The 24,183-nt window shown below is 42.6% G+C and overlaps 1 non-coding gene across 1 annotated transcript; it reads left to right on the forward strand.

Annotated features, from left to right (window-relative positions):
• The first annotated feature begins 19,349 nt into the window (after window positions 1–19,349).
• LOC144509623 (U2 spliceosomal RNA) lies at window positions 19,350–19,531 on the forward strand. The gene has a single exon (XR_013500517.1). It is a non-coding gene; the product is annotated as a U2 spliceosomal RNA (small nuclear RNA).
• The last annotated feature ends 4,652 nt before the right edge of the window (window positions 19,532–24,183 follow it).

The following is a 24,183-nucleotide window of genomic DNA, read 5'->3' on the forward strand; positions in this document are numbered from 1 at the left end:
TAACCTGGTGTTGTGAGACTACTTACGTGTGCCTACCCCAGTCCAACGCTGGCAACTCCACATCATGTTGCAGGTGCTTCCTAGGAAGTTCCTAATTGGCTGTTCAGTTCAGTGCTCTGATTAGCTAATCAGGGAACTGAAAGAATGACAAATCAGGGCAGGTAAAATCTGTCCTATTGACTAACTGGCTGAAAAATATCTAATCCTGGCCAGAGTCTCTGTTCAACAGTCACCATTGCTGCCTCAGAGCACACAATCCCCAAATGATCAGCCTACAATGACCCTCAACATCTTAGCGTGCATTAAAATGTGCTTTATGTAGTGTTCAATTATTTATGTTTGATTATGAGTCCATTATTGATGCTCACTGTCCTGGATTAGTTAAGCCTGGATGTGGACTCAGAAACAAGTAAACAAACTTGAGAAACTGCTCGAAGCTTGAGAGCAGATGTTTTAAAGCACTGAATAAATTCCTGTTATACATATAACCTTCATCTCTGCATAGCCCCAAGGTACAAAATTTACAACAGTTTAGACTCTGAGAAATGCTGTAGCCCTTCATTTCTGAAGAGTAATTTACCAATTTCACAAATGTAGTCAATAGTTTCGATCAGGTAGGTGTACAACAGTTAAATCTAAAGGAAATTGTGAAATAATTGTGCATATTTTTGAGGGTGGTTTTATGCAATGGATTCAAACCTCGGATTAGTTTTAATGAAATACAATCTTTAGTAGCCATCAGAGATACTAAGGGCATAACTGCTGTGACCATAACTCTGGAATTCAGAAATGTAGAGATGACTTTTAAAAAGTGCAGAATTTCAAATCTTGTTAAAACCAAATACAGTTAAATTCAGTACTCTAATTGTAGGTTGCCTTCTGATACCTACACTGTTAAATTGTATTTGGGTCCAAAGTCAAAATATGGCCAAATGCGCCATATTCTGAAACCAAGTGGCACATGCCATCCGATATAATTTCTGTGGATGTCTCATCAAATTCCCCAAATGCTTGTAATGCTGCGCACCAACTGGTCCCACTGGTATTGACTTCCACGTGAGTGTTTCCAAACTCCACTCTTGAAAAAAACATGTCTTAGAATCTTCTCCCAAACAACACATGCTCTCAGATGCTTTTACCAAGGATCCACTTCCAGGATTTCAGGCTCTCATTTAGGTATTACTCTACAGCATTAATCCGGTAATAATGTCATTATGCATTAATTGTGTGTTATTCCCACATGCATTCAAGCTTCCATGCTATCTCAGAGAGACCCAGCCATGCCAACAGAACACTACTGTATTAAGATGTCACCAAACTTTTGATTTACCTCAGATATCTGGCTTCTCATTTTAAATCTGGTTCTTGTAGTTGTCTCTAACTTAGCATTTCTTCTACTTTTTTACTTTAACTTCACCCAATAGGACCTTGTTTGACTTCTTGTTCTTTAACTTAACTTTCTAAGATGTATGTTTTCCCCCAACACCTTGATTTTTGGACTTTGATTCATCTGGAAAGTCTGCCTTTTGAGGTTCCCTAGACCTGTCCAGCTTCTTCTGGGTCCAGCCGAAAACTAACCTCAAAAGTTCTTTCTAATCTCGGGTGGCCCCGATTGCTAAACAACAACCTAGTCTTCTTTCAAACCTGGTTTTCTTTCACATTGTAAACCTTTTAATTACAAAGCAGGCACAGTTTCAAAGTGACCAACTCACACAGACATGCAGGCACCTTTGTTTAACATGAAGCCAACTAAAGTGTTAACCTTTCTTATACAGAAACACAAAATTAAACTTACTTAAAGCTATGCTTTGTTTCTAGTACCCATAGATACAAATATAGATTACTTAAAACTACCTCTCTTTCCTGACATGTTGAAGCTGATAGTCCTCACTGAATTACAGTTCCTTGGGTGTGGCGAACCACTTGCCCTAATACCTATTTTTCACTCTTTGATTTTGTTGAGATAATGATTCTCTTTCCTAGATTCACAGTGAATTGAAAATGTAAATTTACTTAAGGGATTTGTGAGATGAGAGATTATATGGGATTATAAAAGCAAGTACGATTGTGGCAGTCAACAAGAAAATGAAATTCATTCCAGTACTGAAGTCATAATGTATTGATTGTAGGTTATTAGAGCATTAAATTGCATCTCTCTTGTTCCGTTGAAAGTTGTTGTTAAATAAGTTTGTGGTTAACAATGATGTCTGAACTGGAGCCACTGTTGAGTTGGCTCCATTCATTATTGCTACTCTGTAGTTGGGAACAGCTTGAATCTGTTTCACTATGGACATGATGTTCATTGTGTCTTTTCCTGGAGCTTCATAACATTTCTTGAAAGACCTTGGACTCGTATTGACTTCTTTAGTAAGGAGATGCCAACTCTCCTACCCTTGTAACTGAAGAAGATGCGAAATGAAATTAACCCTTGACCAGCCCAACTTCATTTTATTTTGAGCAACCTCATACAAGCTGTGCCATTTCTTACCCGAGAAACCAAATACCTATATTTTCTCCTTGCCACGTTTCTGCCTCAGAAGAATGCAGGCCACGGACAGAACCAATGGCTGTGAGCGATGCACAACTTAGACAGCATATACACCCCATTTTTCACTGCGAGGCTGTTATGCCTGAGATTTCTCTATACCTAATGTTTGCAATATATTATCCCATGATTAATTTCTTAAACTTTACTTTTGAAACTGTGCTCTGTACATTGCCACTGATAGATATTCCCTCTATTCATAATACTCCCTTTTGTTCAAGAAGCATTTTTCCTTTGACTGTTCCTTATTTATTCCCTGCTTTCTTTCTATCCTTCTCTCTCCACTGCTCCCCATAAGGCAAGTAATCAATTACAGGCATTTTGCTTCCAAAGCATACTGCAGTTGCAGTTCAAGTTTGGGTGTTGTATGGAATGGTGTGCATCTTGCTTGCAGAAACATCTTTCTTAATGACACGACTGGGAGTTTAAAAGCTCTGTTTAAATTGTCTTTTTTAAAAACTCGGCAGAAAATTGGATGCTAGAAAATGCCGCAACCGTCAGAAGTACTTTGCCAGCTGGAAAGGCAATGTAGCATTACAGCAATCTATACACAGAGCTGATTTTGTCCAATGCTCCAGCAAGTCTCAACATCAAAGTTCCAATTTTCACTATTGATTATCGTTTCGTTTGGAGTAGCGAAACCTCCAGCTTGCTAACTCAATTCAATATCGACCATGAAGTCTTTGAAAATGTTTTTATAGAAGCAAATACTTGAAGATCCATTCTAGGTTAATTGAAAGAATTTAGACCTGAATGACATGACAGGAAGATTTCATTGTGCTTGGCTTCAAATAAAAATCTTGCTAAGTCTACAGCATGACATAAACATAGCGAATGAAAGCCATTTTCTCCTGTAGAACAAAGAAAATTACAGCACAGGAACAGGCCCTTCGGCCCTCCAAGCCTACATCGACCATGCTGCACGACTGAACTAAAACCCCCTACCCTTCCCGGGACCACATCCCTCTATTCCCATCCTATTCATGTATTTGTCAAGACGCCCGTTAAAAGTCACTACTCTATCCGCTGCTACTACCTCCCCAGGCAACGAGTTCCAAGCACCCACTGCTCTCTGTGTAAAAAATCTGCCTTGTACATCTCCTTTAAACCTTGCCCCTCGCACCTTAAACCTGTGCCCCCTAGTAATTGACTCTTCCACCCTGGGAAAAAGCTTCTGACTATCCACTCTGTCCATGCCTCTCATAACCTTGTAGACTTCTATCAGGTCACCCCTCAACCTCCGTCGTTCCAGTGAGAACAAACCAAGTTTCTCCAACCTCTCCTCATAGGTAATGCCCTCCATACCACGCAACATCCTGGTAAATCTTTTCTGTACCCTCTCCAAAGCCTCCACATTTATGTATGCAATGGGGTGTTAGGGTGTTTGGTCTGTCACCGCATTCTGTCCTGCATTCATATTTTGTTGAGGTACAAAGAACATGTATTCCAATATTAATCTAAATGTTAATAAATGGCATGGCGGTACAGTGGTTAGCACCGTTGCCTCAAAGTGCCAGGGACCTGGGTTCGATTCCCAGCTTGGGCCACTGTCTGTGTGGAGTTTACACGCTCTCCCTGTGTCTGCGTGGGTTTCCTCCGGGTGCTCCGGTTTCCTCCCACAGTCCAAAGATGTGCGTGTTAGGTGCGTTGGCCATGCTAAATTGCCCCTTAGTGTCCCAGGATGTGTAGGTTAGAGGAATTAGCTGGATAAATATGTGGGGTTACAGGGCTAGGTCCTGGGTAGGGTTGTTGTTGGTGCAGACTCGATGGGCTGAATTACATCTTCCTGATTCTATGATTCTAATCTATGATAATACAGGGTTACTTTCAGAACTAGTTTATTTATGACCATAAGGTTTGTATTTGGTGCTCCCCAAGTTCTAGAGTGCAGTCAAGTTATTGCGTCATAATCATCGCAGAAAAATGTACATAAGTAACAGAAGTGAAGTGAAAATAAACTGAGGTACTGTAAAGAAAAACAGCTTGAATACATCTTAGAAATTGAAATTAAACGTTTAAAAAATTTATTGAGGAAAAACTGTATCGGTACATGGCATTTTTCCATTTTACGAAGAGATAATACCAATGGGCTAAAACAATCCATATGGAACGCACATCTTTGTTGCATCTTTGCAACAATATCCTTCAGCAGCTCAGCCTTGCTTAATGAATTTCTAATTTGCGAGGACAAATGATTCTTGTACCAAGGCTTGCATAGTGCAACCAGCCAAGGTCTCCCAACACAAAAACGTTGAGCGGTGACGTGGCATTTTGACATCAACTTGCTTTACACCACAAATGATGAGAACAGTAAGGTCTAAAACTATTTTTGCCCTCTGTTATTTACTAAAAAGCCTTCTATAACCACTTTTTCTAGTCAAGAAACAAAAGTGCTGGCTGCGCTTAGTTGCTAATTACGCCATAAGAATAACAGAAACTTGTCTTTGGCAGGAATAACAGCAAAATGAACTTATTTAAATGGGTAAAAAAATTACAGCATGTTGCTGTGCAGAGGGACCTGGGTGTCCTTGTGCATGAATCACAAAAAGTTGATTTGCAGGTGCAGCAGGTAATTAAAAGGGCAAATGGAATTTTGTCCTTCATTGCTAGAGGGGTGGAGTTTAAAAACAGGGAGGTTATGTTGCAGCTGTATAAGGTGCTAGTGAGGCCACACTTGGAGTACTGTGTACAGTTTTAGTCTCCTTACTTGAGAAAGGATATACTGGCACTGGAGGGGCTAAAGAGGAAATTCATTAGGTTGATTCCGGAGTTGAGAGGATCGGCTTATGAGGAGAGACTGAGTAGACTGGGGCTATACTCATTGAAATTTAGAAGAATGAGGGGGGATCTTATAGAAACATATAAAATGGTGAAGGGGATAGATAAGATAGAAGCAGGGAAGTTGTTTCCACTGGCGGCTGAAACAGAACTAGGGGGGCATAGTCTCAAAACAAGGGAGAGCAGGTTTGGGACTGAGTTGAGGAGGAACTTCCTCACCCAAAGAGTTGTGAATCTGTGGAATTCCCTGCCCAGTGAAGCAGTTGAGGCTACCTTGTTGAATGTTTTTAAGGCAAGGATAGATACATTTTTGAACAGTAAAGGAATTAAGGGTTATGGTGAGCAGGCGGGTAAGTGGATCAGCCATGATGTTATTGAATGGGCGGAGCAGGCTCGAGGGGCCAGATGGCCTATTTCTGATTCTTATGTTCTTAAGTTCTTATTAACACCTTTAGCTCAGTAACATATTTCAAAGTACTTCACAAGAGTGTTATCCAAGAGAATCACTGACACCGAATCACATAAGGATATAGTGGGATAGATGACCAAAATCGTGGTCAAAGAGGTAGGTTTTAAAGAGCTTCTTAAAGGAGGAAGGAGATTACAAAAGGCAGAAATGTTTAAGGGAGAGATTTCAAAGCTTCAGTTTAATGGTGGAGCAATTCTAACTGGGAATTCTGAAGAGACAGATTTGGTGGAGCTTGGATATCTTGGAGGATTGTAGGACTGGAAGGTAGGGATCGGAAGGGACAATTTGAAAATAAGGATGAAAATTTTAACAATGAGCTGTGCTTAATTGGGAGCCAGTATGTGTCGGTGAGCATAGAGATGATGGGTGAATGAGACTTAGGACATGGCAGCAGTGTTTTGGATGACCTCAGGTTTACGGAGGCTACAATGTGGTAGACCAGCCATGAGTGCATTGGAATAATCAAGTCTAAAGGTAACAAAGACATGGATGAAGCAGGGCAGTGTTTGGTGACATTACAGAGATAGGAATAGGAAGACTCCGTGATGGCGTATGGTATTTCAGAGAACCACACAGCTCAGGATTTGCTCCCCAGAATATGATGAATTTTCTCATTCAATTAGGGCAGCACTACTGCCTCACAGCTCCAGGGACCCAAGTTCAATTCTGGCCTCAGGTGACTGCGTGTGGAGTTTCACATTCTCCCCGTGTCTGCGTGGGTTTCCTCCTCTGCTACAAATATGTTCAGGTTAGGTGGATTGGCCATGCTTAATTGCCTCTTAGAGTCCCAAGGTGTGTAGGTTAGGGGGATTAACCATGGTAAATGTGTGGGGTTACAGGGATAGGATGGGGGAGAAGGCCTGGGTAAGTCGGTGCAGACTCAATGGGCAGAATAGCCTCTTCTGCACTGTAGGGATTCTAAGATTCTTTGCTGATGTAATTGAAATCTAATCCAGGGGCAAAACACAAGCCTATGTACCCATGACATGCCATCTCACTGCATATGCATTGTTCTCTGATTCAAAATGTGCACAGGCCTGTAAATGGCAATTGCCCCTTAGTGGCAGGTAAATATGTGGGGTTGTGGGGATGGGATTGTTGTCAGTGTAGGCTCAATGGGTCGAATGGCCTCCTTCTGCACTGTAGGGATTCTATGATCAGTGGAGCCATTATGGCTTTGGTGTTGTGTACTTGGGAGGGGGGAGAAAATCAGAGTTCCCACTCCTGATTTCTATCAGCCTCGCAGTTTTATCTTCTTGAGCCACCTGAACACAGGTTTTGGCTTTGAGGATTTTGTCAGATGAAGCAAAGAGCTGAATGTGTAAACAGAGAGGACAGGAAACTTATTTTCTTTTATTGGTACAGAACATAGGCACATCTGATTTTATGCTGTTCTCAACTTTCTGAAATGGGGATAAGTTCTGCGCTGCATGCCTGGGGCTCCAATGAATTATAGTCCCATCTGAAAATTGTAAAGGTGGGGGAAAGAAGAATATTTTGCCACAGGCACTCTTACATGCAATCCTATCGGATCAGATCGATGTCAGATACTCTCGCTTTTCTTTCCATAATATGGACACACACAAGCTGAGGTAAGACTGGTACCATCTGATGTTCCCGCAGGGCGGCACGGTAGCATAGTGGTTAGCACTGCTGCTTCACAGCTCCAGGGACCTGGGTTCGATTCCCAGCTCGGGTCACTGTCTGTGCGGAGTTTGCACATTCTCCCCGTGTCTGCGTGGGTTTCCTCCGGGTGCTCCGGTTTCCTCCCATAGTCCAAAGATGTGTGGGTTAGGTTGATTGGCCAAGCTAAATTGCCCCTTAGTGTCCCGGGATGCGTAAATTAGAGGGATTAGTGGCTAAATATGAGGGTTAGAGGGATTAGCAGGTAAATATGTTGGGATACGGGGATAGGGCCTGGGTGGGATTGTTGTCAGTGCAGACTCGATGGGCCGAATGGTCTCTTTCTGCACTGTAGGGTTTCTATGTTTTCTATGGTTTCTATCTCGTTAAAGTTTCACATGTGTGATTTACTCTCGGCTGAACATCAGTCTTAATCCAGCGGCTAATTGGCGAGGTGTGATTTGGAATCTGAATCACTTGCCCTGTGATTCATTCACATTAGGTGCTCCGAAATCCAGGGCGGGAAATGGGCAACTCGGGTTCAAGTGGTTGAACCGCTGAAGGTTTCAAACTGTTTATCACTGACCCGTAAGTCTTGGAACTTCTACCTTTGGCACAGTTTCTAAAAGCAGCTGCTTGTTTCTGCTGAGAGAGTTGTTGGGATGAAGCCAGCATATTGTCATTACGAGGGACCATTTCGTATTTATGTCCGCATTTTATAGCCTTTTGACCATCTGTTAAATTGAGATGAGACTTTTGCCACATTAACTGAGACCATAAATTACTGAAACACCAGAATTAATTCACCTTTTGTGCAATCCCGATAAGCAAAATCTTGATGTAAGCAAATTGTTGGCAATTACCAGATGTTTTTCTTCAATATTATTAATCTTGGTTGCATGCAAAATTAATCAGAAAATTAACATCGCCGACAGGATCAAGCAGACAAAACTTGATCTGTTCTCAGGCTAATGATGCCAGGAAGTGTTCCATTCTCAAAATCTGTGGCGATTAAGGGACAGGGATTTTGGAATTTTCTTGCCAGAGTTGGTGTGAAAATGGTCTTGGCCAAAATAAAAGTCAATAGTTGGCAGCAAGAAAGATAAGGTATAAACGCAGGGCAGCAAGGAAAATGGGTTTAGATATTCTTAACATGATTTGCAAATGGCATGAATTTATTTATTTATTGTTACAAGTAAGCTTGCTTGTGACAATAAACAATTAACACTACAATGAAGTTATTGTGAAAATCCCTTAGTAGCGACACTCCGGCGCCTGTTCGGGTACACTGAGGGAGAATCTTAGCATAGCCAATGCACCTAACCAACATGTCTTTCAGACTGGGAGGAAACCAGAGCCCACAGAGGAAACCCACGCAGACGGAGAACGTGCAAACTCCGCACAGAGTGACCCAAGCCAGGAATTGAACCCAGGTCCCTGGCACTGTGATTTGATTTGATTTGATTTGATTTGATGTATTATTGTCACATGTATTAGCATATAGTGAAAAGTATTGTTTCTTGCACGCTATACAGACAAAGCGTACTGTTCATAGAGAATGAAACGAGAGAGTGCAGAATGTAGTGTTACAGGTATACTTAGGGTGTAGAGAAAGATCAACTTAATGCAAGGTACGTCCATTCAAAAGGCTGATGGCAGCAGGGAGGAAGCTGTTCTTGAGTCGGTTGGTACGTGACCTCAGACTTTTGTATCTTTTTCCCGAAGGAAGAAAGTGGAAGAGAGAATGTTCGGGGTGCCTGGGGTCCTTAATTATGCTGGCTGCTTTTCAAGGCAGCGAGAAGTGTAGACAGATTCAATGGATGGGAGGCTGGTCTATGTGATGGATTGGGCTACATTCACGACCTTTTGTAGTTTCTTGCGGTCTTGGACAGAGAAGGAGCCATACCAAGCTGTGATACAGCCAGAAAGAATGCTTTCTATGGTGCATCTGTAAAAGTTGATGAGTGTCATAGCTGACATGCCAAATTTTCTTAATCTTCTGAGAAAGTAGAGGCGTTGGTGGGTTTTCTTAAATATAGTATCGGCATGTGGGGATCAGGACAGGTTGTTGGTGATTTGGCCACCTGAATACGTGAAGCTCTCGACCCTTTCTACTTCATCCCCACTGACATAGACAGGGGCATGTTCTCCTCTACGCTTCCTGAAGTCAATGACAATCTCCTTCATTTTGTTGACATTGAAGGAGAGATTATTGTTGCCGCACCAGTTCACCATTCCTGTACTCTGTCGCGTCATTGTTTGAGATCAGACCCACTACGGTGGTGTCGTCAGCAAACTTGAAAATTGAGTTTAGGGGAATTTGGCCACACAGTCATAGGTGTATAAGGAGTATAGTAGAATGCTGAGAACACAGCCTTGTGGGGCACTTGTGTTGAGGATGATCATGGAGGAGGTGCAGTTGCCTATCCAGTGCTAATCACTGCGCCACTTCATTTGTCACATCTTTTCAATGAAATAAGTCACAAACGTAAGTTCTGTGACATTTGTCAGCTGCTTCAATGTCTTTTAGTAGTTTACTGCCTACAAACAAAGTGAATTCACTTTGGGCCAAATATTACATGGTGAAAACGGGCCTATACTGTGTCTGTGCTGATGTCTTATTAGGCGCAATGTCATTGGATCGCGTTCCCAAAATACTAATGCCGGAACACAATACTAGACTAGGCGGGCTGCCCTAGATATTGATAATCTGCCCATCATGTTCCAATTGTTTAAAATTTGATAATTAAAGTTATTATGGGTGTAACTGACTGCAATAATATGTGCTAGGGGCAGTAAAATGGTCAGGTTTTAAGTTTCATTGTGATTTACTTTTTTGTGTCAAGCAGTATCCCTTTAAGGCGCTGCCCCTTTAATTTCTCTCCCGAGTTTATTTGATCGTGTTTAATTGGTTATTTGATTTACCCAAAATAGGAATAAAATGGTCAGAGAGTGTGAAGCACGCCATGTAGCGAACTGGATTTTTTTGCACTCTGATTGTAAGGGCAATTTAGATTCTTTGTTTGACCTCAGCAGTTCAGGCTGCTGTGAGTGTTGTTATCACTCACTATTGGTAGGTGTGATTTCGGGGCACACCTTTACTGTTTTAAGGCTGGAAGGAGCCTGCAAAAAAGTGCAGTTGGCACCTCATCTACATCTCGGGTTGCTTAGTTTTAAGAAGATGGGAATAGCGGTCTCTGAGGGAGGCATGTCTTCCGGTGAGGAGGAGATGTGGAGGAGGAGATTGAGAGGGAGTGCAGAGAAGGTTCACCAGGTTGATACCGGAGATGAGGGGTTTGGATTATGAGGAGAGGCTGAGGAGATTGGGTTTGTACTCGTTGGAGTTTAGAAGGATGAGGGGGGATCTTATGGAGACTTATAAGATAATGCGGGGGCTGGATAGGGTGGAGGCGGAGAGATTCTTTCCACTTAGTAAGGAAGTTAAAACTAGAGGACACAGCCTCAAAATAAAGGGGGGTCGGTTTAAGACAGAGTTGAGGAGGAACTTCTTCTCCCAGAGGGTGGTGAATCTCTGGAATTCTCTGCCCACTGAGGTGGTGGAGGCTACCTCGCTGAATATGCTTAAAGCGCGGATGGATGGATTCCTGATCGGTAAGGGAATTTAGGGTTATGGGGATCAGGCGGGTAAGTGGTACTGTTCCACGTCAGATCAGCCATGATCTTATTGAATGGCGGGGCAGGCTCGAGGGGCTAGATGGCCTACTCCTGCTCCTATTTCTTATGTTCTTATGAGAGGGAGAAGCCCCAATGGTCAGGGGCAGGATGCACTGGAGGTGCAGGAGGGTGGCAGCCCTGCTCTGAAATCAAGTCGCTACAGAAGGCAGGAAGCTGCAACCACAGAGATGCAGAGCGAGGTCTTATACTGAGTATCTTGGCAGAGAATGGGTTACCTTCAAATGTCTGAGACAGACTGCCAGAGGAGACTCAGGCTCTTGAGCCACAGTGACTGCTCTCTGTGAGATGTTGGCAGGGGAGATAGCTTCCAGCTGTGAGGGTGGTCACCCAATGCCAGTAGTTATTAAGGTCACTGTGCCACAGAATCTCTTTGCCATTAAGTCTTATCAGGCAGAAACCTCTGTGAATACCTCAGTGGCATTACACAGTCTGCTGCATACAATTATATTGGAGAGTATACTAAAGATTGAGCCTTCAGACCGCAGTGGGTCATAACAAGGGAATTTATTCAAGCTTTCACCACATGCAGGTGGGAGAGGCCTTCTAATTCAAGTTCAGACACACTCTGCCATTTACAGCTCAAAGTAATATATTTGTACATTTTCACGTCACAGTGGTTTATTCTGAAGTAATGTTGCATGTAACCAATCAAGTGTCATTCTTCTCCTTTTGTCTGTATTGCAAGCTTAGGTCAAACTTAGGTCGTGGTTTCATATCTTGTCCCTCCTGGGCCTCACAGTCTCCATCTCGGGTTCTGTCACCTGTAGTTTTATCAGACCTTCTGCTTTTGTGTTAATTTTAAGGCCTGTCTATCTGCTCCCCATCTGTTCTAAGCTTTGCCTTGTGATCACACCGTGAGGTTGTCCGGAGCTATAAAGAGGGTCCTTCACCTAGGTCACTGCTGACTGTTCTCTTTCATGGACGTGTGATTGAATTACACAAACTGCACTAGCCATTCCCTTAAGGATGTATTCTACTCTTAGTCATCCAGGCCCACCATTTTGTACTGTGCAGCATGTTTCACCATATCCTGCTTCTTTCCTTGGGTTTTCCCCTTTTTGGACTCTCTTCCCCACCTTACCTGTCTACATTAAGGTTTTTACAGATGCAATGTTCTGAAGGACAGGTCAGTATATTGCATTTTCCATGGGCTGCCACAGCTAACTTGAATGAGCCAAAGGCTTTGCTACAATGGAAGGTTTCCCCAGGATTTGGGGAGCAATTGACAACACTCACATCTCCATAGAGACACCAGCAGACCAACCCTGGATATTTATAAACAGGAACGGCCATTAAATATTAAATGTCTAATTGGATTGTGACCACCATCCAATTATGCAGATCTGCTCTGGGTACTCTGAACTGCTTCCAACACATTTACATCCTTCCTTAAATAAGGAGACCAATATTGTACACAGTACTCCAGATGTGGTCTCACCGATGCCCTGTATAATTGAAACATAACCTCCTTAATTTTGTATTCAATTCCTCTCACAATAAGCAACAACATTCTATTGGCTTTCCTATTAGCTGTACCAGCACACTAACCTTTTGTGATTCATGCACTAGGGCAACCCTTGCATCTCAGAGCTCTGCAGTCTCTCGCTATTTAGATAATATGTTTTTCTCTTATTCTTCCTGCCAAAATGGAGAATTTCACATTTTCCTACATTCTACTCAATTTTCCAGATCTTTGCCCACTCATTTAACTAATCTACATCCCTTTGTTGGCTTCCTTCTGTCCTCTTTGCAACCTTTCCTACCTATCTTTGGGTCATCAGCAAATTTCACAAACATAGCTTTGGTCTCTTCATCCAAGTCATTTTTCTAAATTATTAGAAGTTAAGGCCCCAGCACCGTTCCCTGTGGTGCACCACTCATTGCATCTTACCAACCAGAAAATGACCAGTTTATGTTTACACTCTGTTTTCTGCTCACTAACAATCTTCTATCCATGCCAATGTGTTACCACATACACTTTTATGTTCTGTTATAACCTTTGATGTGGCACCTGATCAGATGCTTTCTGGACATGAAAGTACAGTATATCCACCTGTTACCCTTTACTACAACTCATGTTACTTCTTCAAAGAACTCCAAAATGGTTAAACATGACATCCCTTTCACAAAACCATGTTGACTCTGCCTGACTACCTTAAATCTTCCCAATAGTGCCCGGCTATAGTGTATTTAATGATAGCGTCTAACATTATCCCTATGACAGGTGTTAAGCTAACTGGTCTATCACCCCCTCAGGCAGTGAGTACCAGATCCCTACCACCCTTTGGGTGAAAAAATGTTCCGTTATCTCCCCCCTCATCTTTCCACAAATTATGCCATTAAATTTATGCCATTTGGTTTTTGACTCCTCTCCTAAGGTAAATAGCTTATTCCTATTTACTCTATTTAATCTCTTCATAATTTTATAGACCTCAATTAAGCCATCCCTCAGCTTCCTCTATTCCAAGAAAAACAACCCCAGCCTATCTAATCTTTTCCTATAGCTAAAATCTTCCCGTCCTGGCAACGTTCTTACCAATCTCCTTTGCATTTACCCCAGTGCATTCATATCTTTCCTGAAATGTGGTGACCAGAACTCATGCTGTGGTCTAAATAGTGTTGTGTACAGTTCTAGCATAACTTCCCTTGCTTGAATTCTGTGCTTCAGCTAATAAAGGAAACCATGCCTTTTGTCCATCGACCGGTCCAGTTACTTTTCAGGATCTTTACCCCTACATTTTCCATACCCATCGAGGCTTTCTGCACTATTAAACCCATAGGCTGGGATTATCCGGTCTCATCCGTGGCGGAACCCGTTGCAAGCAAGGAAGGAAAATTTGGCGTTCCGGCCAAAATTCCAATCACTTTCAGCAGCACTGGAAAATCCCAGCCGCGAACAAGGATGGGAAATTTCACCCTCAATGTCTTATACAAACTTCCTGCTTTACCTTATCTTGCTCCCTCTGGATCTTGTTATCAAGGGGGCTGTAGATTTGGATGTCTCACTCTTTACTTTGCGGGAAGATGTTTACTCTGAACCCCTTGATTCTCCTTCTTGCTTACCCCACATTGCTCTGAAACCACTTTCCTCTGAGCAGCTGTTTTCAGTTCACCTTTGCTGAATCACTTAGACAAGCAAAACTGGCCATCCCCAAATTTAGAACCTTTCCTCTTATTTATCTTTTTTTTCCAGGGCCACATTAAATCTTAACTAAATTATGATCAGTACCACAAAAATGTTTTCCCACTGATACTCTTTCTACTTGCCAGGCTTAATTGACTCCCTAAAACTACCATTTGCTATTTAAAATTAAAAATAAAACAATAAAAATATTTTCTGATATTACACATTTACTGCTGGTGGAATTTTTTTTAAAAATCACCAATAAATAAAGCAGACCAGAAAGACAGAGAGCTGGTTGGCACAGTGGTTAACACTGTGGTCTGTACTGTGGCCTCACGGCGACAGAGACCCAGGTTCAATTCTGGGTGCTCCAAGAATTGTAGCACCTCCAGGTGCTCCGGTTTCCTCCCACACTCCAAAGATGTGCAGGTTGGGTAGATTGGCCATACTAAATTGCCCCTTAGTGTTCCAAGATGTGTAGGTTAGGGGGATTGGGGGGTAAATATGTGGAGTTACGGGAACAGGGCCAGGGTAAGATGCTTTGTTGGAGGGTCAGTGCAGACCTGATGGGCTGAATGGTGTCCTTCTGCACTGTAGGGATTCGATGACAGGATATTACACTGGATTTTGATTTGGCTTATTTGTAGCATATTGACTCTTTTTGGCTTGTTCTCTCAGTTTTACACAGATGGGTTTGCAAGAAATCTTTAATTTCTTGCTAGTGACAAGGACACCATGAAATAATGAAACGTTTGTGTCTCTGGATGTCAGTGTGACACTGTGTGATCTGTGTGAGCAGTTTCTCAGTTGTAAGTGTTATTGATTGGCAAATGCAAGCATTTTTTAATACATTGATAGGTTGTTGCGACCTAACTGAGTGTAAATTCCAGTAGTGGGAATAAATGCACTGCGTGGATTCAGTTTTTCAAAAGCACTCCACAAAAGTGATCGATGCAATAGCTACACAGTATTTCACATGGAGTGTATTTGTGTCAACTGAGGTTCTGAGTTCTCCTGATTAAATTCAACCAGCACAGCTCCCTGCCAGAACCAGACATGTCAACTTTCCTCAAAGCCACTCCACCCAATTTAATCTCTGCCCTGCGATTAGCTGCCCTGTGCTGATCAATTTGAACTACAAGCTTCATGGTGCTGTCAATGTTACTGACTGGTCAGCCAGCAGAGGGCAGTCTTTTTAACAGTGGGACAGGTCATAGAAATCATAGAAACCCTACAGTACAGAAAGAGGCCATTCGGTTCATCGAGTCTGCACCGACCACAATCCCACCCAGGCCCTACCCCCATATCCCTGCATATTTTACCCGCTAATCCCTCTAATCTACACACCCCAGGACACTAAGGGGCAATTTTAGCATGGCCAATCAACCTAACCCACACAGCTTTGGACTGTGGGAGGAAACCAGAGCACCCAGAGGAAACCCACGCAGACACGAGGAGAACGTGCAAACTCCACACAGACAGTGACCCCTGCCAGCTTTTCGTGAGATAACACATTCTCAGTATGCCTAAGTTTAAGTTTATTTACTAGTGTCACAAGTAGGCTTACATTAACACTGCAATGAAGTTACTGTGAAAATCCCCTAGTCACCACACTCCAGCACCTGTTCGGGTACACTGAGGGAGAATTTAGCATGGACAATGCACCTAACCAGCATGTCTTTCGGACTGTGGGAGGAAACCGGAGCACCGGAGGAAATCCACGCAGACACGGGGAGAACGTGCAGACTCCACACAATGACCAAAGCTGGGAATTGAACCTGGGTCCCTGGCGCTGAGAGGCAGCAGTGCTAACCACTGTGCCACCGTGCCTAGTAAATCTGCTGAAGAGCATGTACCAAGACTGTGATGTCTTAAAACTCCCTTCAATCTTTCACATAATTTATCACTAATAGTGTTGTGTTTTTACAATGATATAAAGAAACCAATCACTCAAAGTAAACACATGGGTTCATTTATTGAGACTGGACAGGTGAGAACATACCTATATAGGTATGAAGCTTGAGACATCAACAATAGAACTCTGTGTGCTGTGTTCTCTGTTCATGTGCCAAAGTCAAACTGAGACTGGATCTCATGCCACACTTCCCTTCTAGGAATGGCATTCTGTTACCCATTGAAGACATATTACGACATCCCCCTTTCTTTTTAAAGATACACTCCTCTCTCTTCCAAAGGAGTATAACTATTTACAATATATGTATATTTTTAGTTATCATTAGATAAGCGTATAGAACTGATGAATCTATGAGTTTCTACAGTGCAGAAATAATCTGGTGGATGCCCAGATATTGTAATGGTCCCTCTGTCAGGAAGTTTCTTTAAGTGTACACAGTGATCTGTCGGATTGCCATTCTTGTATGTTGTTCCTGATTGCATTTGGGATCTTGCCCTCAATGCAATAAGACTGCTGCTGGTTGAGGAAGTGGAATGGGTCTGATTTATCCTCAGTTATGCCTCATCATTGCACCTTTGTGTATAATGACTTCACATGACCTTAGTTTCGAACAAATCCTTGTCACTTTGACTGGTTGCCATATAATGTCTGTAGGATCCTGGATGCAAACTTATTGTCCCAACTCTAAACTTAGCAATTCTGTGCCTGCATTTGTATTGTGGAAGTTAGTCATCTTCTCTTGCATTTTTAAAACGTTTTGCTCTCTAGTTTCTGAGAGAGTAGAATGGGTAGGAGTAGGTAAGTTGCTGTGCACTGGTCTGTCAACCTCATGCTGTGCTGGTGATGGTATAGTTGTACTTAAAGGTGACACTCCCAGATATAATATCTTGTTCATCTGTCTACATTTGAAAATTAGGAATTTCACCTTGAAAATCACTTGTTTCGATAGGCTATTAGGTCTGGGATAATGAGAAAATGAAGTAGTGTGGTCAATATTCCACTTCTCACACATATCCTGAAATGACTCAACACAGTAATGATCACAGTAACTTCATTGCAGTGTTAATGTAAGCCTACTTGTGACACTAGTAAATAAACTTAAACTTAGGCATACTGTTATCCATAATGAGCACACCAAATAAATCAAAAATAGCACTTGAAATGTGTGTGACAGTTGTGCTTGATGTATTGTGTAATTGTTGAAGAATGAGGTACTTGGTAAAGTAGTCAACAATAGTATGAAGTCAATGCCATGGACATGAAAGACGTCAGATGCGACTTTGTGTGAAAGATGTGTTGGGACTTCATGTGCAATGAATAGTTCTTTGTGCTGACTTGGCATTTGCTCTTGATATGCCTTGTACTTCAATGACTTCAATGTCATTGTTAATACCCAACCAATAGACTGTCTGTGTTGTGAGTCCTTGTGTCCAATCTATGCCCATGTATGAGTGATGAAGTTGTTGAAAATATCACATCACAAGGATTTTGATATGATGACCTACCCACCTTTCAAACTTACTCCCGGGGACATGTCAATCTCATCCTGTAAGAAGTCTCACGATACCAAGTTAAAGTCCAAAAGGTTTACTTGGTATCACGAGCTTTCAGAGCGCTGCTCCTTCATCGGGTGAGTGGAGAGTTGGGTTCACAAACAGGGTATATATAGACAAAGACTCAATTGCAAGTTAAAGGTTGGAATTCGAGTCTTTACAGGTAACCAAGTCTCTACAGGTGCAGACAATGCGAGTGGAGAGCGGGATAATCACAGACTAAAGAGGTGTGAATTGTCTCAAGCCAGGGCAGTTAGTAAGATGTTGCAAGGCCAGGCCAAATTGTGGTCGTTACACGTAGTGTGACATGAACCCAAGATCCCGGTTCAAAACACTTGCCTCATACATCTCCTTTAAACCTTGCCCCTCGCACCTTAAATCTATGCCCCCTAGTAATTGACTCTTTCACTCTGGGGAAAAAGTTTCTGACTATCCACTCTGTCCAGGCCTCTCATAATCCTGTAGACTTCTATCAAGTCACTCCTCAACCTTCGTCGTTCCAGTGAGAATAAACCAAGTTTCTCCAACCTCTCCTCATTACTAATGCCCTCCATACCAGGCAACATCCTGGTAAATCTTTTCTGTACCCTTTCCAAAGCCTCCACATCCTTCTGGTAGCGTGGCGACAAGAATTGAACACTATATTCCAAGTGCGTCCTAACTAAGGTTCTATAAAGCTGCAACATGACTTGCCAATTTTTAAACTCAATACCTGGCCGATGAAGGCAAGGATGCCGTATGCCTTCTTGACTACCTTAAACCAAGAAGGCATACGGATGCTGGAAGAATGCTGGAATCTGAAGCGAAAACAGAAAGTGCTTGAAAATCTCAGCTCTGATGAAGGGTCATCCAGACTTGAAACGTTACCTGCCATCATCAAGGTGCCTGGCTTGTACCTGATCTCACAGTTGTAACCATGAATCTTTATCAAGAGATGTTGCAATCTTGGTGGTGCAGTTGTTTCACCAGTGACTTGTGGCTGGTCTCTACCACAAATCTTTTGCCAAATAGATCGGTATGAAAATGCATGATTCCGAACTCTATATCTGCTCATTGTTGGAGAATTTAGATTGCATTACAGACAGAGATTTTGACCTAAGTGCAATTGGTTGGCATTTTTGTAATCTGCATGCTGCCAGACCTTTCTGAGAGCATCTATCTTTAGGGTTGTTATCTCACTGGGAAGGTAAAATTGTCATGTTGATGTTTCTGATAATGACTGTTTCAGTTCTTCAGAGAGGTATTGGTGGTCTTCATGCTACAAGAAAAGTATAGCCTTTCTCACCAATTTCCTTAGTAAACATGATTCTTGAGTGAATGTATGGAAACAAGAAACTAAAAGAGACCTAGACATGTTTGGAGTTTGTACTTATCATGAGGAGTTGACATGGCTTTAACAGTGCACGTAATGCAGTCCATGTGAGCTGGAAAGAGATCCTGTCTAACAGCTCGAAAGAAGTGTTAAGATCCAGGCCAGAAACACCAAGGTGTTTTATGAAGATAGCCTAGACCCTATGTTTTTACCTTTGAATTTGGCAAGGGTGAGCATAAAGTGTTTCACTCCAAGCTTGATTCAAGTGACCCACTAGGAAGCTTTTATCAACCAAAGTTTATTTAAGAACACAGCTAAAATATAATAATAAGAAATAATTTCTCGGCCTTTTGGCTAAGATCAAGTGTAGTATGGATTGGATGCTGCGCTTGGTTGAGGTCTTTCGGTTACATTTAAGCTTCATTTGAAGCAATTTTTAAAAGCGGCATCTCGACCTTTTGGCTAAGATGCAAATGAGATCAAGCCTTGGAGGAGGAGGACTTGCACCTACTCCAATCAGCTTGGCTCATGTAGATCAGGCCCAAGACAGGAGTGGAGGCCTTGTCTTGTCAGCTTGGATCGGAAATGTCTCAACTTGTTGAGACTCTGAATTGGACTTGATTTGATTGAATTGGGATAAAAAAAACAACAACAAAAAAGAAATAACACAACTTTTACCAATTACAATATTCAAACATAACACAGTATAAACCTTAACAGCTAGCTATCTATGTTGTTCCAAGTCAAACACCATCCCACAGACATACACCCTTCTCTAGACTTGGCACAAAAAGCAAGTATACTCACGTGATGCTGATTTTCTGCCTTTTTACACCTGCTGTGACTTTGTCCTTTGAATGTTGGAACAAATCTCTAAGGCTTCCCAGTCTTGGAACTTTCAGCAAGTCTCTGGAGAGAGAGAGGGACACTGCCTTCCTCTACCAACTACTAACAACAACTGAACCAAAACTAAAACTCTAACCCAGAGAGAGGGAAAAAGCACTGTTGCTTTTCTCCACTTCAAGCCACCACTGAAAAGCGAAACTAAAAACTGGACTTTTCTGTGAAGCATCCCTCTCCCTAGCCATATGATATAAACTGTCAATCAAGCTCCACTCAGCAATCCCAAAGGATTGTCATTGAAAGTGGCAATGCAGGTGGAGAAGGTAGTCAAGAAGGCATACGGCATGCTTGCCTTCATCGGCCGGGGTATTGTGTTTAAAAATTGGCAAGCCATGTTGACGCTTTATAGAACCTTAGTGAGGCCGCACTTGGAATATAGTGTTCAATTCTGGTCGCCACACTACCAGAAGGATGTGGAGGCTTTGGAGAGGGTACAGAAAAGATTTACCAGGATGTTGCCTGGTATGGAGGGCATTAGCTATGAGGAGAGGTTGGAGAAACTTGGTCTGTTCTCACTGGAGCGACGGAGATTGAGGGGAGACCTGATAGAAGTCTACAAGATTATGAGAGGCATGGACAGAGTGGATAGTCAGAAGCTTTTTCCCATGGTGGAAGAGTCAATTCCTAGGGGGCATATGTTTAAGGTGTGAGGGGAAAGGTTTAAAGGAGATGTATGAGGCAGATTTTGTACACAGAGAGTGGTGGGTGCCTGGAACTCGTTGCCGGGGGAGGTAGTAGAAGCGGATATGGTCGTGACTTTTAAGGGGCATCTTGACAAGTACATGAATAAGATGGGAATAGAGAGATATGGTCCCCAGAAGCGTAGGGGGTTTTAGTTAAATCAGGCAGCATGGTCGGTGCAGGCTTGGAGGGCCGAAGGGCCTGTTCCTGTGCTGTAATTTTCTTTGTTCTTTGTTCTTTGACCATTAAAAACCACAGGACCCTGCATTAGTCCAGATTAAAGTCAACATGATATCAATTCCACTGCTTCAGTTACAAAGGACACCAATTACAGACATCTTGGTGCCGATAACTTCAAGAGACTGCCTGAAAAATCCTGCAGAGAAATATGATGAAAATACATTTCTTACAGGGCACAGGATTGTCACAGGAAGTCATTGACCGAATGGTGTACAAAGTGTAATAAGCTCTTGGGACTTCCCTGCAAGATGTATCGCTCAGTAGCTATGCTTGGAATCTTCAAATTCGGGAAGAATTATGTACCTTGTAACTTTTCGCATGTGGGTATTTCATACGGACAACATTTCAAAGCTGTGTTTAAACATAGAAACATAGAAACTAGAAGCAGGAGGAGGCCATTCGGCCCTTCGAGCCTCCTCCGCCATTCATCTTGATCACGGCTGACCATTGAATTTAATATCCTGACCCCCCCTTCCTCCCATATCCCTTGATCCCTTTAGCCCCTAGAGCTATATCTAATTTCTACTTGAAATCAGACAACGTTTTGGCCTCAACTACTTTCTGTGGTAGTGAATTCCACACATTCACCACCCTCTCAGGGAAGAAATTTCTCCTCAGCTCAGTTCTAAAAGGTTTACCCCCTATCCTCAAGCTATGACCCCCAGATCTGGACTCCCCCACCATTGGAAATGTTCTTTCTGAATCTACCCTGTCTAACACTGTTGGAATTTTATAAGTTTCTATCACATCCCCTCCCGCTCTTCTGAACTCCAGTGAATATAACCCTAACCGACTTAATTTATCCTCATATGACAGACCTGCCATCTCAGGAATCAGCCTGGTAAACCTTCGCTGTACTCCCTCTGTAGCAAGGACATCCTCAGATAAGGACATCAAAACTGCACACAATACTCCAGGTGTGGCCTCACCAACGCCCTATACAATTGAAGCAAAACATCCCTATTCGAATATTCAAATCCTCTCGCTATGAAGGCCAACATACCATTTGCCTTCTTTACTGCCTGCTGTACCTGCGCGCTTACATTCAGCGACCAACACACGAGGACTCCAAGGTCTCGTTCAGTATCCACCTCCCTCAATTTACACCCATTCAAATAATAATCTGTCTTCCTATTATTGTTACCAAAGTGGATAACCTTACATTTATCCACATTATACTGCATCTGCCATGCATGTGCCAACACACTTAGCCAGTCCAAATCAAACTGAAGCATCTCTGCATCCTCCTCACAGCTCACCCTTCCACCCAAATTTGTATCATCTGCAAATTTGGAGACAATACATTCAGTTCCCTCTTCCAAATCATTAATATATAATGTGAACAGTTGGGGTCCGAGCACAGATCCCTGCGAAACCCCCAATAGAACTGCGAATCAGAAAAAGACCCATTTATGCCAACTCTTTGTTTCTTATCTGCTAACCAGCTTTCTATCCAAGTCAAGACATTACCTGCAATCCCATGTGCTTTAACTTTAAAAAGTAGTCTGTTATGTGAGACCTTGTTGAAAGCCTTCTGAAAGTCTAAATAAACCACATCCACTGGTTCTCCTCGGTCAACTCTACCAGTTACATCCTCAAAGAATTCCAATAGATTTGTCAGGCATGATTTCCCTTTTGTAAATCCATGCTGGCTTTATGGATTGAGGCACACTCACAATCATTCATCCTTCTTTATGACACGTGATTGAGCTGCAACAATCTGTGTGCCCTTCTCCTCCTGAAGTGGAGTTGCGAGCGTTGGACTGGGGTGGGCACAGTAAGTAGTCTCACAACACCAGGTTAAAGTCCAACAGGTTTATTTGGTAGCATGAGCTTTTGGAGCACTGCTCCTTCATCAGGTGAGACCAAATAAACCTGTTGGACTTTAACCTGGTGTTGTGAGACTACTTGCTGTGCCTTCTACTTTTCCAATGGTTCCATCTTCATATAGAAGATATATTGAGGGATATTAGTAAAGAGGTGTACCTGCTATGTGACTAACTTCCCCGCGATCGGTTCCCTTTTTGGCATCAGTTCACTGTGCATTTGGTGCTGGATCTTGCATGTGGGTTAAAGGAAACTTTCTAATTGCATACCTGGGAACATAAACTCATAGAATCCCTACAGTACAGGAGGCCATTCAGCTCATTGAGTCTGCACCAACCACAAACCCGCCTGGGCCCTATCCCCGGAACCCCACATATTTACTCTGTCAATCCCCCTGACACTGAGGGGAAATTTAGCATGACCAATCCACAAGCCGCACATCTTGGGAGTATGGGAGGAAACCGGAGCATCCAGAGGAAACCCATGCAGACACAGGAAGAACACAGGATGAACTCCTCACAGACAGTGACCCAAGCCAGAATTGAACTTGGGTTCGTGGAGCTGTGAGGCAGCAATGCTAACCACTATGCCACAATATCTCACAGCGCCTGACACTAAGGAGCAATTTAGCATGGCCCTACCTAACATACACATCTTTGAACTGTGGGAAGAAACTGGAGCGCCCAAAGGAAACCCACGCTGACACAGGGAGAACGTGCAAACTCCACACAGACAGTGTCCCAAGCCAGGAATTGAACCCGGGTCCCTGGAGCTGTGAGGCAGCGGTGCTAACCACTGTGCTAACATGTAGCTCGTGCTGCAGCTTGACTGAGTTAGTTGCATTCTTGCATTTGTGTTAGAAAGTTCTAGGTTCAAGCAGCTTTTCAGGACTTGAACACCGACTGCACTTCAGTACAACAAGGAAGGAATGATGCACTGTTCGCGGAATTTTCCTTGGAATGAGATCTTAAACACAGACGTTGTTTAATAATTGATTGTTTGGGTAGAGGGTAAAGACTTCACTGTTCAAAAAGCTGGGAGGAACCTGGCTATAGCATTCTCCCCTCAAACATCAGCAAGAAAGATCAAGTGATTCTCATTGCTTTGATGTGGCATTTTAAAATGGCTGCTGTGTTTCCTTTTGGAATAACAGTGACGGTGTGTAAAAATAATTTATTGTTCTTAAAGTGCTTGGGAATTTTTCTGAGGGACATGGTACAGTTATTCACAATACGGGGGAGTGGGGGGAGGCATTACTGCCACTGCATGAGGTGAATAAATTCATTCACTTTCCTGAAATTGAACTTGGGACCTTTGTCTCAGTATAACACCAGATGGTGCCGTTACTCACTATAGCCCATTGGAGAACCCAGTGAATTTTCGTAAATACTTCTTTTCACCATAGCAATGTTTTAATGTTGACACTACTCTTCAAAACAAACAGTGAGATTAGCAGAAAATGTATTAGTAGAAATATCAATGCATGTAAATTGAGGAGAAAATTATAAGATGTAGGA

Source organism: Mustelus asterias, chromosome 21, assembly GCF_964213995.1.
Source record: "Mustelus asterias chromosome 21, sMusAst1.hap1.1, whole genome shotgun sequence".
Classification (NCBI taxonomy): domain Eukaryota; kingdom Metazoa; phylum Chordata; class Chondrichthyes; order Carcharhiniformes; family Triakidae; genus Mustelus; species Mustelus asterias.